Below are 14,867 nucleotides of genomic sequence, written 5' to 3'. Positions count from 1 at the left end.
CGCATACTGATATCACTAATTAAAATATGGATAAAACAGGGGTAGTAGTTTTTTACATTCTGCTGTTTAGCAAATGGTCCAAAATAATAATGGCATATACCATCCACATTTTTGTGTTTCTCAATTCCCTAGCATTCACTTATGAATACAGTAAGTTCTGATCGTGTCTATTCTCCCTAGCAACACGTCAGCCATCAGCTGTTAATATCCAGTTAGTTGATATTGAGTGTTCTGGGGATGGCTGACTTTCAGCTAGTGTAACCAGGTGGTTACTGGGCATAATGCTCAATGCTTGACCCAAAGATTAAACAGTTTCATTAGTGGATCTGAACTCATTGTGAATTTGCTAGTGAATCTGTCCTCACTGTATATTTGCGATTGTCTTATCAGCCAAAGCAAGTCATATTCAGAAGCTGGAAATCTATAGGGAAGGATGCTAGTCATGGAAAGTAATATAACAAAAAACATAACAGGACATGTTGAATAATATTATTATTTGACTATTGGAGAAAGATTAATCAATATACCTAGAAGCAAGGGAATATAAAAGAGTTTTTCATAGTTTATATGTTGAGGAAAACTTAAGTTTAAAAAGTTACAAACTATATCCTAGTAAATTAACCTAACAGGGGCCCAGGGATTGTCATAGGAGTAGATTAGTAGAGCAGAGAGTAGGAGAAATGCAGAATGCAGTACTTTAGGAAGTAAATGAGAAATCATCAGGTAACTATCTTAAGTGTAAGTAACACTTCAAACAGTTTGTTAGAAGAGGTTGCTAACTAAAGATGTTATTTATTTTGTATTTATTTTTATTTTTATTGTCTTGTTTTTACAGTAGATATTTTAACTGGTAATGCTACAGCTTTCCCATGACTTCTGTCTAGTCTAGGGATAATCTCTTGACAGGATGGAGATGAAGAGAGGGAATATAACCTACAGTATGTTACACTTCAGAAAGCATTTTACACAAGGTGAACTATCTTGGCATCAGCCTCCCACAGCATAGGATTCTCCCGGGAAAAGTGTTGAACTCAATGCCATATCCTTATGTTCTGTTGACATAATTAACAAAAGCAAATAAAAAAAGATGTTGTGAAAGTAAAAGAATATTCTTCAGTTCAAGCTGAAGATTTATATTATTTTTATTACTTGGTTTTAGAGAACGCTTTCTCTTAAACAGCTATGTTTTCCCATCTTAAAATATGTGGAAAGTGAAGACACACTCTCTATATGGAATTTTGATAAAATGTTACTGGACTATAATATTACTTACCTAATGCCAGTCTAAACATTTCTGGGTTGCACTTACTATTTTCATCTGTATATGAATCAACTGAAAAAAAGTAAATCTAACAAAAAAGAAAGAATTTTAGTTCCCATTAATGAATGATCCTATTAGTGTGCAACTCATGTTTGATTTGTGTTAACCTGTCATAGAATCCTTGTCTGTAAAGCATGTAGCCAAGAAAATAATGAAACAGTAGTAAGCTAAGCACTGCAGAGAATAATGCATGGGTATTTCTGAGGAAATACTTATCAATTAAAAGTCAAATAATAACACACATGGTTGTTTGGAATTGTGGTCTGCAATAGTTCTTGTACTGACTGTCTAATATCATTAATTAGATCAAAAAATGTTAGTTTCTCTGTGAACAAAAGGATGGCCAAGCATCTTGATTTTTATTTTTTTTAAATTTAAGGTAATTTAATTTAAAATAATTTTTATATCTAAATTGCAGGTGAAAATAAAAAAATATACTTATTGAATAGTCATAAAATGTAAATATTTGCTGTTTCTGTATTATTTAGAAATAGTTTTTTATGACACCAATATACTTGATATAAATCTCTTGAGGAAGGATAAATTTATTCTGTAACACAGAGTCACAGCTTTCAGTCCATGGCAACTGGCAGAGCCTGACGGAAGAGAGAAGGCAGATTCATAAATGGAATGAATGAGTGGAGGGATGTAGCTCCCACTCTTTGTTTCTCTCCACACTACTCTTTATTTCTCTTGGACCCAGTCTGTGGAATGCTGCTGCGCTCGCTTAGTGTCAGCCTTCCCTTCCATAGTTACCCTCTCTGCAGATGTCCTCAAACACACCCCTAGAGGTACCTTTCCAGATCTCAATTCTTCTCAAAGCTGATTAAGCTGGTCATCAAGGTTATCTATCTTAGCCCTTCTGTGCTGGAAGAAAGAAAGCCTCATGACATACATTTGACAAAATCGTTTTCTTTGTTCATTACTGATATTCAGCTCCTTGTGAGTTATACATGAATAAATCATGTGAAGAATGCATTGTGAGAATGTATGTGAAAGCTTCAAGTCAGAGAGGAAAGACACAGGTAAATAAAATTGTTAGAGGGAACCTAAGTAGCCTAAGAGGAAGAAGAACGAGAAGTGGTGACTGGTGATTTATTTTAGTACAGCAACAAGAAGAACTGGCTATAAACAGTTGAAGCATCCCTAATGCGGTAACTATTCATATTCGGAATGATGTACATATATGTCTACCAACATGCCAACATTTCTACCAGCAGGAAAAGAAAAGAAAAAATTAAAATGCTAGAATAATGTTAATGTACTAATAATAATTGTGCTTTTATTCTTTCTTCAACTAACCATTTCAAAACATCTCTCTTATTACAATTATTTTATACAAAAAAGAAATCAGATACAGTCTATAAGGGAATATGAAATCATCTGTCTTTGCTCTCACACAGGAATCAATACAGAATTTCCTAGTCAGGTGGCAAAAAGAACAATAATAGCACCAATTTACATATACCGCCCACAACTATACGTTTAAAACGAGGCACTGTTTTCATCTTTTCTCACTTTTAAGTTGCTTCAGGAAGATTGTTTATCTTCTCTGGTGCTCCTCAGTGCTTTCCATATTTACAATAACCTGACACACTTAAATAGCTTTTCTTTAACTTTTCTCAATTTGAGAGAATAACTTACTAAAAATTGAGATCATGCACTTCTACTAAATGATTTACAAGCGGGAAAATCCCTTACAAATGGAATTAGGTTGAATATAGGCATATTGGGAAAAAGAACAAAATAGAGTTGCAAAGGGTAGTAGAGAAATTTGCAAGCAGATTCAACTAAACATTAGCTGCGATGTTCAAATACATTCTGGATAGGTATATTAGAATGTGATAAAAATTTTTCCACACATGATATATTTATGAAAATTATAAATCTTAAATATAAAATGTTATATTTGTATAAATAGATGAAAGAAAGGAAGCATGCATGCTCACGTTGATTTTTAAAACAACAGTGAATTTGAGCTATTTTAAAGAAAATTTAAGTAAATAATGTATAATTTTACTAATATAGATAAAAATCGGTATGGATTAAACTGTGGCTACAAATTATATTCAATCAACTCATATTATTCAGAAGAACTTTCTGACATGTCACAGACATACTCTATTTTTCCAATTACATAAAACTGAACTTACACAAAAGCCTATTTCCGCTTTGGGAGTTGTTAGTCATATAGTGATAATGCTCCTTATTGGGAATAAAAATAGTTAGCATTATATTCTCACATTTACAAGTTACAAGAAACCAAAAATTTCTTCAGAGATGTGATACCATCATATTAAGACATAAGATTTCTCTGTTGTATAAAAATATAGTTAAAGAACAATAGTAACTTTATGATATTTATTTTATTCACCAGTAATATAAATACTCAATAGCAAATATCTAGAGAATGACAAGATATTTAATTTTATGCTGTTTAATATTGAAATACTTTTTCAGTGTATATGAAGTTTGTTTTCTATGACAAATCACATAACAGACCTAGAGATCAAAAATTATATTAAAATTAAATGTTTTGACGTCAATACTGTACATTTGAATTATAACTGAATCCTTCTTCTTCCTCTTCTCTTGGCATTTCATGTTCTCCTTAAGAATTGAATATAAAAAATTTTCACTTTGAAGTTATTTGTCTGCTAAGACTCTCATGTCTTTAAAGGCTAGGGATAGATTTATCATTATATTTTCTTCTCAATACAGAAAGGCTAGGTTATGCATCAAATATGATTTATTATCCCTATTTTCACATTTCTGCTATCTATAATTTTATTTTACTGTTTAACAACAATGAAGAAATAAGTATGATTTTACTCTGAAAAAATTCTTGTGTATTTTTATTATACACACAAGAAGGGGATTTAGAGACTTTTTAATTGCTGAAATAGAAGCATCTGGCATGGATATTGATATGTGCATTAAAGTAATTTTCTAGATCACTGAATTCATGTTAGAAATGGTTTCTTGTACTAAGTGTATATTTCTTCTTTTGCTCTAAAAATCTTTTAATAAAAATCATCTACTTTTTATATTACTGAATTACTTTAAAGGTAATTTAGTACCTAATAACATGTAGCCACGGGTGGATTTATCTGAATGGCAACTGTGTGTTGGAGCATGGTTTTCTCATAAAGGAAAGCATAATTTGCTCTGCATGTCAGTGAATACACTTATTTTATCAGATTGCATGCAACTGAAATAATAGAAGATCAATCTCTCGTTCTCTTGTAAAACACAAATGCAATGAGTATAGCAGCAAATCTATTTGAAAGGCCAGAATTTGAAAGATACAAAAATTGTAACTATTAACAAATATCACTATTAGCAATATGAAATGCAAATTACATGATTCTGATTGAGAATAATGAAGTCATTTTAGAGACAATGTATTTCTTGACTATATATCTCTACTTAAATACAAATACATTTCATAGTGCCAAATCTTGAATTGTATATTTTTAGTATCTAAATTATATAACTATACAATATTAATTATTATATTAGTAAGGACAGTAATCATTCAGTGACAAAAGCTTGTAACATTAGGATAATTAAAATTGCTTCATGGAATGTAAATAGTTTTAAGATTTGAAACAATTACAAATTTTATAAAACCAGTCAACTGAATGTACTTCCAAAGATTAGGTTTTATCTTATGTTTGATATAATGATTGTTACTGTTCAATTCAGTTATTCAGTTTGTCTAGCCAGGTAATTAAACTTTATATTTCCAGTTTCATTTTTTCACAACACATTTTTATATGGCTTTTTAAAAATCATACTAAAATGCTAAAGTAAACAACTGAGCTACATTTAATGGGTAGGTATGTGTATATACAAAAGTTGTAACCTTTTTTGGTCCGGCAATCTTGTCTACTTCCAGTATCCAGGAGGATAACTATATGTTTTTCTTTGGGTTCACCTTCTTATATAGCTTCTCTAGGATTTTTACGAATTATAGGCTCGATGTCCTTTATTTATGGCTAGAACCCAATTATGAGTGAGTACATCCCATGTGGAGTCTGACCGAGGAGCCAAGGACAATGGCGATGGGCTTGGTCTCTACGACATGGACGGGCTCTGTGTAAGCCTTGTCAGTTTGGTTGCTCACCTTCCTGGACCTGGGGGGAGTTGGGAGGACCTTGGACTCAACATAGGGTAGAGAACCCTGATGGCTGTTTGGCCTCAAGAGGGAGGGAGTAGGGGTGTGGGTGGAGGGGAGGGGAGGGAAGGGGGAGGAGGAGGGGAGGAGATGACAATTTAAATAAAAAATAAATAAACTGGAAAAAAAAAGATCCCCCCCCCCCAAAAAAGTTGTAACCTTACTAAAGTAGCAATATACAATCCTGCAAATATCTATGTGGTAATAGTGTGTAATAGCTGTCTCAAAGATTGAAACACTCCATCCTGCAGAAAGCTCCTTAAACAGGAAGGCAAACAGCTCAAAATAGCTTCAGGAAGTTCCTAAAACTGATCAAATTCATTAGGCCCCTTCCCTGCCAGAGTAAGCAGTAAAAGTTGAGTGTTTTTATCTCGGATTAGAAAGGAGTTTAGCAAGAAAGAAGACCTTCTGGTGATAAAAGCTGCAAAGGAGACTCAGACTGAAACAGCAAGAGCAAGAGAGACATCTGGAAAGGACATTCCCCAATCTGCTGAGCTGCCTGTATATAGGCTGTGCAATATACTCTAGTTTCCCAACTTAGTGAGCTGTATGTCTATCCATGAAGGGGTGGACTTTGGTGATGTAACTGTCTTTCAGTCATTTATGCTTTTTCAAGTAACACCAATAAAACTCATTGGTTCACAAATTAGAATATGATGGTATCAATACTTTGGTGTGTTGCAGGTTTCATGTATGGGGTAAGTAGACATGTCTGTTGCATCTCCCCAAGGAAAGTTGTGTCACACAACCAGTTAGGAGGGTTTCAAACACTAGTATGTTGACCATGTAAATGATTAAAGACGTAAGTGATCCTTTGTCTCATTAAATACATAGACTTTGAGAAATTTTGGGCAGTGTTTAATGACACTATTAAATGATTAGTAGTGTCAATATCCCTTCAGAGAGAAATGTTGCTTTCCATAAAAGTAGAGTGTTGCAGTTTTCTGTTCTCATACCTAGACTGCATTGCTTATTTGATTTTTTACTGAATTATAGCCAAAAGACAAAGGAACAGATACAAAGAGATTATTTACTTTGAAGCCCTGACCCACAAGAAAGTTGCATACAACCGTATTCCTTCATTTTTATCAGAATTTATTCTCTCAAGATATTTTTTTCAAAAAAGGATAACAAATTTCTGTTTGAGATTTCCTTGAAATTCTTTGAGGAGGAATACAACTATAAGATCAATACGTTTCCAAAGGGGAAAATACAAGCCAACTATTTTGAGCCAGAATGAAATTTATGGTCAGTCTGTAAAAGCAGCAACATTTTCTTATGTTAATCACCAGGAATGAGATAAAAAAAGAAAAAAAGGGGGTGCAGGAAGAATCGATACTGAAAAAATGATAATTATCAATGACAACAAAGGATAAGATGATCTGAATTACTCAATAATAAAGACTGCACTTAGTAAATTTTAGGAAAAACTACATTTGTGTCAAGGCTAGACAAACATATGCAGGAAATATGAATGACATTTTTAATAACCACTAGAGCTGGGCCTTTCTCTCTTATCACCAGGACCAGGGGACATACATGAGAGGGGTTAACTCTGCTACTCCCACTCTCTCAGGGCTGTATCAACTGCTATCCTGACAACAGAGTCAGCTCTAGTTTGCTCAGGTGGAGAGCAGGCCCTGCTCTTCTGTGTGTTATAGCTGGTGGGTGTAGGACAAGGGCTGGTTCTCTTACTCACTCATGACCCTGGGTGTCAATCTCTCTCTCTCTCTCTCTCTCTCTCTCTCTCTCTCTCTCTCTCTCTCTCTCTCTCTCTCTCTCTCTCTCTCTCTCTCTCTCTTTCTCTCTCTTTCCAGGAAGCAAGGTGCAGAGGGGATGAAGGGCATCTTTCCAGAGGGCGTTTTTCCCTCACTATGCCACTGCATGGGGTATGAACTTTTGGATCATATGAATGAAGGGGAAAAAATTACAGATCCAAAATTGCCGGATCTCTATGACACAGGACAAAATATCAAAAGGGGCTCCAGTGAAAGCCAATTTGGTGTAGGAGGTACTTCTGTCTCTGTATTGCTTTCATTGCTTAATAAAGAAACTGCTTTGGGCCTATTATTGGGCAGAACATAGGTAGGCAGGGAAGACAGAATTGAAGGGCAGAGTCGGAGATATGCCATGGATCCACCAGAGACAGACACTGGTAATTTTACCTGGTAAGTTACTGCCACATGGTGATATACAGTTTAATAGAAATGGGTTAAATTTAAGATGTAAGAATTAACCAATGAGAAACTAGAGCTGATAGGCCAAGCAGTGATTAAAAGTGATTAAATTAATACAGTTTCTGTGTGGTTATTTCGGGGCAAAGCTAACTGGGCAGCCAGGACAAACAAGTGGGCCCTCCCTACAACACCCATTATTATTTTTTTCCATTATAAGAGTTTATTAAGAGAAAAACACGTGTGCACGCCTGAGGAAGTTAGTGTGTGTGGAGAGAGAGAGAGAGAGAGAGAGAGAGAGAGAGAGAGAGAGAGAGAGAGAGAGAGAGAGAGAGAGAGAGAGAGAGGAGATGGAGGGCGAGAGGGAAGCAGGAGTTACATGATGTAGCAGAAACCAGAGGCCTCAAACCAGACCAATGACCCCTACTTGCACGTACATATGAATGGACTAAAGGGTAAATTGTGTCTCAACCGGCCATAACACGCCTTCCATAATAAGATTCTTTTGTTACTGTGTTCGTTTTGTTTTGGAAGGGTTGCTTTTGGTTTTTCTTTTCAATTCGGTTTTGTTTGTGGGGGGCTTACAAGGGCAAAGGTAGGGCAGGAGGGGTCAGGAAGACAAGCAGGATCAAAATGCGTTATGTGAAGTTCACCAAGAATCAATAAAAGTAAACAACAACAAAGCAATGACTGTAATTATAACTTCATTCTCCTCATTAGGTTTCTTTCCACTTCCAATAGTGGTCAAGGTGCACAACTATTTTATGAATACTTTTCATACCCACACAACAAAATCCATTATTATACCAGCTTGTAAAGGTCCCGTGCGTTTATTATTTATTTTGATAAGACAAAAAAAATTCTTGTGTCTTGATTTGTGATATTTTTGGTTCATTATGGAAATAAACAAGAAATTCTTTCTGATCTCTGAGAAAATAAGTGTAGGAAAGCTAAAAATTCTTATCTTAGTTCATTGCAGTTTGGTCCATCCTGAAAAAGTCACGTCAATTTTTGAAAAGAGGTGTTTTTAGTAAAATGTCTCTCAAAATGCCACAATAATCTATCCTGTTCTGCACCATTCTTTAAAAACACTGTCTTTAAATTAAAACGCTTTCTCTGTTCATTTTCATCTGTCTTCAGCAATTTTCCAAAATATTTCTACTAAATGTATTCTTTATTAAATTATATGCATGAAGGCAAAAGATTTAAGAAAAGGAAGAATTTTAAATGTTAACATGCGACTCACTTCATGTATGTGCATTTAGTTTATGGCGTTTAGTAGTCGAGTTAGGTTTATTTCCTCCAAATAGTACAAAAGTTCTTAATTCTTGAATATTTTGAAAACCTTTTCTGTTCATTTCAACTTTCTTGGTAAATGTTCCTGTTATTACATCTATAGAAACACTAATTTCTACTTCATATCTCTGAAGAAAGCCATGATTCCATTTTGGATTGACCAGTGCATTTCAAAAATTCAGGAAGTGCTTTGATTCTAGCATGATAATTATTTAATGTTAAGGAACCAATGAACTGTAGCCTATGCTTCACTGAACCAAAAGCTTGAAGTCTAATTTAGATTGATATAGTACTCACTTCCAGGGCTGACAAGGCTTTACTAAAAGAATTATTGTTTTCTTATTCATAAAAATAAGAGGGTTGTCATAATCCATATGAGAAAAAGGTTAACAAAGTCAAAGTTGGACACCTTGTAAATTATATCTGTTAAGGGACACATCAGAAATGACATCTATTACAGAGCATGAAGTCCAAATAATACATCATTATTGCTCAGTATGAAGTGAGGGATATTCTATGCCTGCCCTTGAAGTATAGCCAATCATTTAAACATATGGAAAGATGTGCTGTATTTAAATGATTGGAAAAGCATGCTCTATTCTTATAAAATCTATGACATGAGCCTGATTAGTTAAAAATAATGTAATTAAAATTTATACAACATGTAAATGAAATCCAAACTTTATATACCCATTATTTGCCTTTATTTCTATTAAACTTGCAAGTACCTTCATATTTTTCTAGAACTAAAATCACAAGCCCATCTTCATATTTTACCTTCCAGCCACTTCAAATCCTCATGTCTGAATATGTTAATTGTGTTCCTGATGAATGAATTTTCCAGCATTAAGGACAAATTTGAAGATATTAATATAAGTTCCCTCTTAATGTACATAGGAGGCCATGGAGAGACTTGAAAATATATTATTACACGACAGTCAATGCTGAGTAGCTAGGTACCCTAAGGTTGTCAACAAAAGTGGCCTTTATTCTGTCCAATCCAGGGACCAGTACTGTAACATCCCATTGAAAAGGGGTGTCGAGGTTTTTTTTAGTGAATCACATATAAAGTTTTAATATTCTAGAATATCTTTTAGTTCATTTGTCAAATGATTCACTTCTATTATATATTCTTTCCAATACTAAAATATAAAAAAGTTAATTTCTACCTGTTTCCCTTGCTTTTCACCAAAATCTGACTTTGCAATACAGATCTCTTAAAAATCATTAATTATCACCTATTAAAATAAATATAAACAGTTTATAACATATGTAGAACAAAATGATCATAAAATAAGGAATTTTATTTTTGATGTATTATTTTATATGTATAAGTGTCTTACTGACAACATTTGCATGCCTGGTGCTTTCCGAGTTCAGAAGGTGTCAGAGCCTCTAAAACTGGAGTTAAGAATGGTTGAAAGACACCATGTTGGTGGTTATTTCTCTGAAATAGCAACTAGTGTTCTCATCCACTAATCAAAGTCTCCAGCCCTCAAGTCGTATTTCTAACTAGAACTTAATTCAAATTTCACAGGACTATTAATATTCTAAAATAATGTTATCTAATCACAAGGAAAATTGGGAATACGCTATTTTCAATTTCCATTTAAATCATGTAGGTACCTAAAAATATTCTTCAATATAGGACCCAGCAATTCCACTATTGGGAATCTACCCAAGAGATGCCTAATCATACAACAAAAGCATATGCTCATCTATGTTCATAGCAGCATTATTTGTAATAGCCAGATCCTGGAGACAGCCTAGATGCCCTTCAGTGGAAGAATGGATGAAGAAACTGTGGAATATATACATGCTAGAATACTACTCAGCGGTAAAAAACAATGACATCTTGAATTTTGCAGGCAAATGGATGGAAATAGAAAACACTATTCTGAGTGAGAACCTCCACCTGACGATAGATGAAGAAAATGACAGAGCCCCACATTGGAGCACCGGACTGAGCTCCCAAGGTCCTGATGAGGAGCAGAAGGAGAGAGAACATGAGAAAGAAAGTCAGGACCGTGAGGGAACCTCCAGCTGGCGACAGATGGGGAAGGTGACTGAGCCCCACATTGGAGCACTGGACTGAGCTCCCAAAGTCCCGATGAGGAGCAGAAGGAGCGAGAACATGAGGGAGAAAGTCAGGAACGAGAGGGGTGCGTTCACTCATGGAAACGGTGGGACAGAACTAATGGGAGATCACCAACTCCAGTTGGAATGGGACTGATGGATCATGCGACCAAACCCGTCTCTCTGAGTGTGGCCAACAGCGGGGGCTGACTGAGAAGCAAAGGACAATGGCTCTGGGCTCTGATTGTTCTTCATGGACGGGCTCTGTGGGAGCCTTCTCAGCTTGGTCGATCACCTTCCTGGACCTGGGGGGAGTTGGGAGGACCTTGGTCTTAGCATAGAGTGGGGAACCCTGATGGCTCCTTGGCCTTGAGAGGGAGGGAGGGGAGGTATGGGTGGAGGGGAGGGGAGGGAAGGGGGAGAAGGAGGGGAGGGAAGGGGGAGGAGGAGGGGAGGGAGGGGGGAGGAGGAGGGAAGGAGATGGAAATTTTTAAATATAAAAAAAATAAACCATGAGAAAAAAAATTATCAAATGTAAAAAAAAAAGAAATAAAAATATTAATAAAAACTTGGATATAATAGTGATTATAATGTTTGTTAATTAGTTAAAGGTTTTCTTTAATAGAAACTGATTCCAGTTAGTAGTTGGAAAGATTTTTATGTTGTCAAATGCAATCAGAGTTAGTTTGTTCTGGAACAGACTCCAAAGCAACAGAAAAACCATGTCTTGAAAACCTATAAAAAAAAAACCCTAAAAAAATCTTATTAATGAGCTGCTAGGAAAGATTGAAAGAGGACCTTATCTGAGTAGTTACAATGGAAGTTTATCCATATAGTACAAAGCATAAAATGTAAAATGCTCCTCTAGTCTACCATAAAATGCATCATAAGCAACAATAAAAATATAACGACTGCTACCTCATTTTGTAGATGTGTAATGACAAAGACACGCAAAGGATCTGACATTATTTTACATATAGGATTCCAAATTATAAGCCGCTATAGAATATTTCAGCTACCCATGAGTACAAGTACAGGAGAAAGTTTCATGAGTTAAATTTGTACTGGCTACTGTGTGATTTGTTTCTAACCATCAACAAAAATAATCAAGTCTCTGCAATTGTATAAAGACATATTACTTAATAGTAAATCACTACCATGAAGGTAAAGTCATACATCTTAAAATCTGTTTGCTTCACAGGATTTACATATTCACAAAATGCTGCTGAGGTAGCCATCCAGATTTATAGATATATTAAAAGTAGTATCTTATTGTCTGGTAGTGATATTCATCCATCAAGAAGTTAGAAGGAGTAAGTCTCTTGCATTAAATAATATTTTTCTTTTTTTTTTTTTTTTTTTTTTTTTTTTTTTTTTTTTTCCTCATGGTTTATTTTTTTTTATATTTAAAAATTTCCATCTCCTTCCCTCCTCCTCCCCCCTCCCTCCCCTCCTTCTCCCCTTTCTCTCCCCTCCTTCTCCCCCTTCCCTCTCCTCCCCTCCACCCATACCTCCCCTCCCTCCCTCTCAAGGCCAAGGAGCCATCAGGGTTCCCCACTCTATGCTAAGACCAAGGTCCTCCCAACTCCCCCCAGGTCCAGGAAGGTGATCGACCAAGCTGAGAAGGCTCCCACAGAGCCCGTCCATGAAGAAGAATCAGAGCCCAGAGCCATTGTCCTTTGCTTCTCAGTCAGCCCCCGCTGTTGGCCACACTCAGAGAGCCGGGTTTGGTCGCATGATCCATCAGTCCCATTCCAACTGGAGTTGGTGATCTCCCATTAGTTCTGTCCCACCGTCTCCATGAGTGAACGCACCCCTCTCGTTCCTGACTTTCTCCCTCATGTTCTCGCTCCTTCTGCTCCTCATCGGGACCTTGGGAGCTCAGTCCAGTGCTCCAATGTGGGGCTCAGTCACCTTCCCCATCTGTCGCCAGCTGGAGGTTCCCTCACGGTCCTGACTTTCTTTCTCATGTTCTCTCTCCTTCTGCTCCTCATCAGGACCTTGGGAGCTCAGTCCGGTGCTCCAAGGTGGGGCTCTGTCATTTTCTTCATCTATCGTCAGGTGGAGGTTCTATGGTGATATGCAAGAAATTCATCAGTATGGCTATAGGAACTGGCCTTTTCAGGCTCCCTCTCCTCAGCTGCCCAAGGAACTAACTGGGGGCGTCTCCCTGGAAACCTGGGAACCCCTCTAGGGTCAAGTCTCTTGACAACCCTCAGGTAGCTCCTTAAATTCAGATATATGCTTCCCTGCTCTCATATCCACCCTTCCTATATCCCAAGCACCCCATTCCTCCGAGCTCCCCCCGCTCTCCCCTTCACACTTTTCTCTCCCCATCTTCCCTTGGCCCAGTCTTGCCCAACCCTCAAGTTCCCAATTTTGCCTGGCGATCGTGTCTACTTCCAATATCCAGGAGGATTACTATATCTTTTTTGGGAGTTCACCTTCTTATTATCTTCTCAAGGATCCCAAACTTATAGGCTCGATGTCCTATAATCATGGCTAGAAACCGAATATGAGTGAGTACATCCCATGTTCATCTTTATGGGTCTGGGTTACCTCACTCAGAATAGTGTTTTCTATTTCCATCCATTTGCCTGCAAAATTCAAGATGTCATTGTTTTTTACCGCTGAGTAGTATTCTAGCATGTATATATTCCACAGTTTCTTCATCCATTCTTCCACTGAAGGGCATCTAGGCTGTCTCCAGGATCTGGCTATTACAAATAATGCTGCTATGAACATAGATGAGCATATGCTTTTGTTGTATGATTGGGCATCTCTTGGGTAGATTCCCAATAGTGGAATTGCTGGGTCCTGGGGTAGGTTGATCCCGAATTTCCTGAGAAACCGCCACACTGCTTTCCAAAGTGGTTGCACAAGTTTGCATTCCCACCAGCAATGGATGAGTGTGCCCCTTACCCCACAGCCTCTCCAGCAAAGGTTATTATTGGTGTTTTGGATTTTAGCCAATCTGACAGGTGTGAGATGATATCTCAAAGTTGTTTTGATTTGCATTTCCCTGATAGCTAGGGAGGTTGAGCATGACCTTAAGTGTCTTTTGGCCATTCGAACTTCTTCTGTTGAGAATTCTCTGTTCAGTTCATCGCCCCATTTTTTAATTGGGTTAATTGGCATTTTACCGTCTAGTCTCTTGAGTTCCTTATATATTTTAGAGATCAGACCTTTGTCAGTTGCAGGGTTGGTGAAGATCTTTTCCCAGTCAGTAGGCTGCCTTTGTGTCTTAGTGACAATGTCCTTTGCTTTACAGAAGCTGCTCAACTTCAGGAGGTCCCATTTATTCAATGTTGCCCTTAAAGTCTGTGAAGCTGGGGTTATGCATAGGAAACGGTTCCCTGTGCCCATTTGTTGTAGAGTACTTCCCACTTTCTCCTCTATCAATCTCAATGTGTTCAAATTAATATTGAGGTCTTTAATCCATTTGGACTTGAGTTTTGTGCATGGTGATAGATATGGATCTACTTTCATTCTTCTACAGGTTGACATCCAGTTATGCCAGCACCATTTGTTGAAGATGCCCTCTTTTTTCCATTGTGTACTTTTGGCTCCTTTATCAAAAATCAGGTGTTCATAGGTTTGTGGTTTAAGATCCGGGTCTTCTATACGATTCCATTGGTCAACTTCTCTGTTCTTATGCCAATACCAAGCCGTTTTCAATACTGTAGCTCTGTAATAGAGTTTGAAGTCAGGGATGGTAATGCCTCCAGAAGTACCTTTATTGTATAAGATTTTTTTGGCTATCCTGGGTTTCTTGTTTTTCCATATAAAGTTGATTATTGTCTTCTCAATCTCTGTGAAG

Source organism: Arvicola amphibius, chromosome 10 (assembly GCF_903992535.2).
Source record: "Arvicola amphibius chromosome 10, mArvAmp1.2, whole genome shotgun sequence".
NCBI lineage: Eukaryota > Metazoa > Chordata > Mammalia > Rodentia > Cricetidae > Arvicola > Arvicola amphibius.
This window is presented reverse-complemented; position numbering follows the sequence as displayed.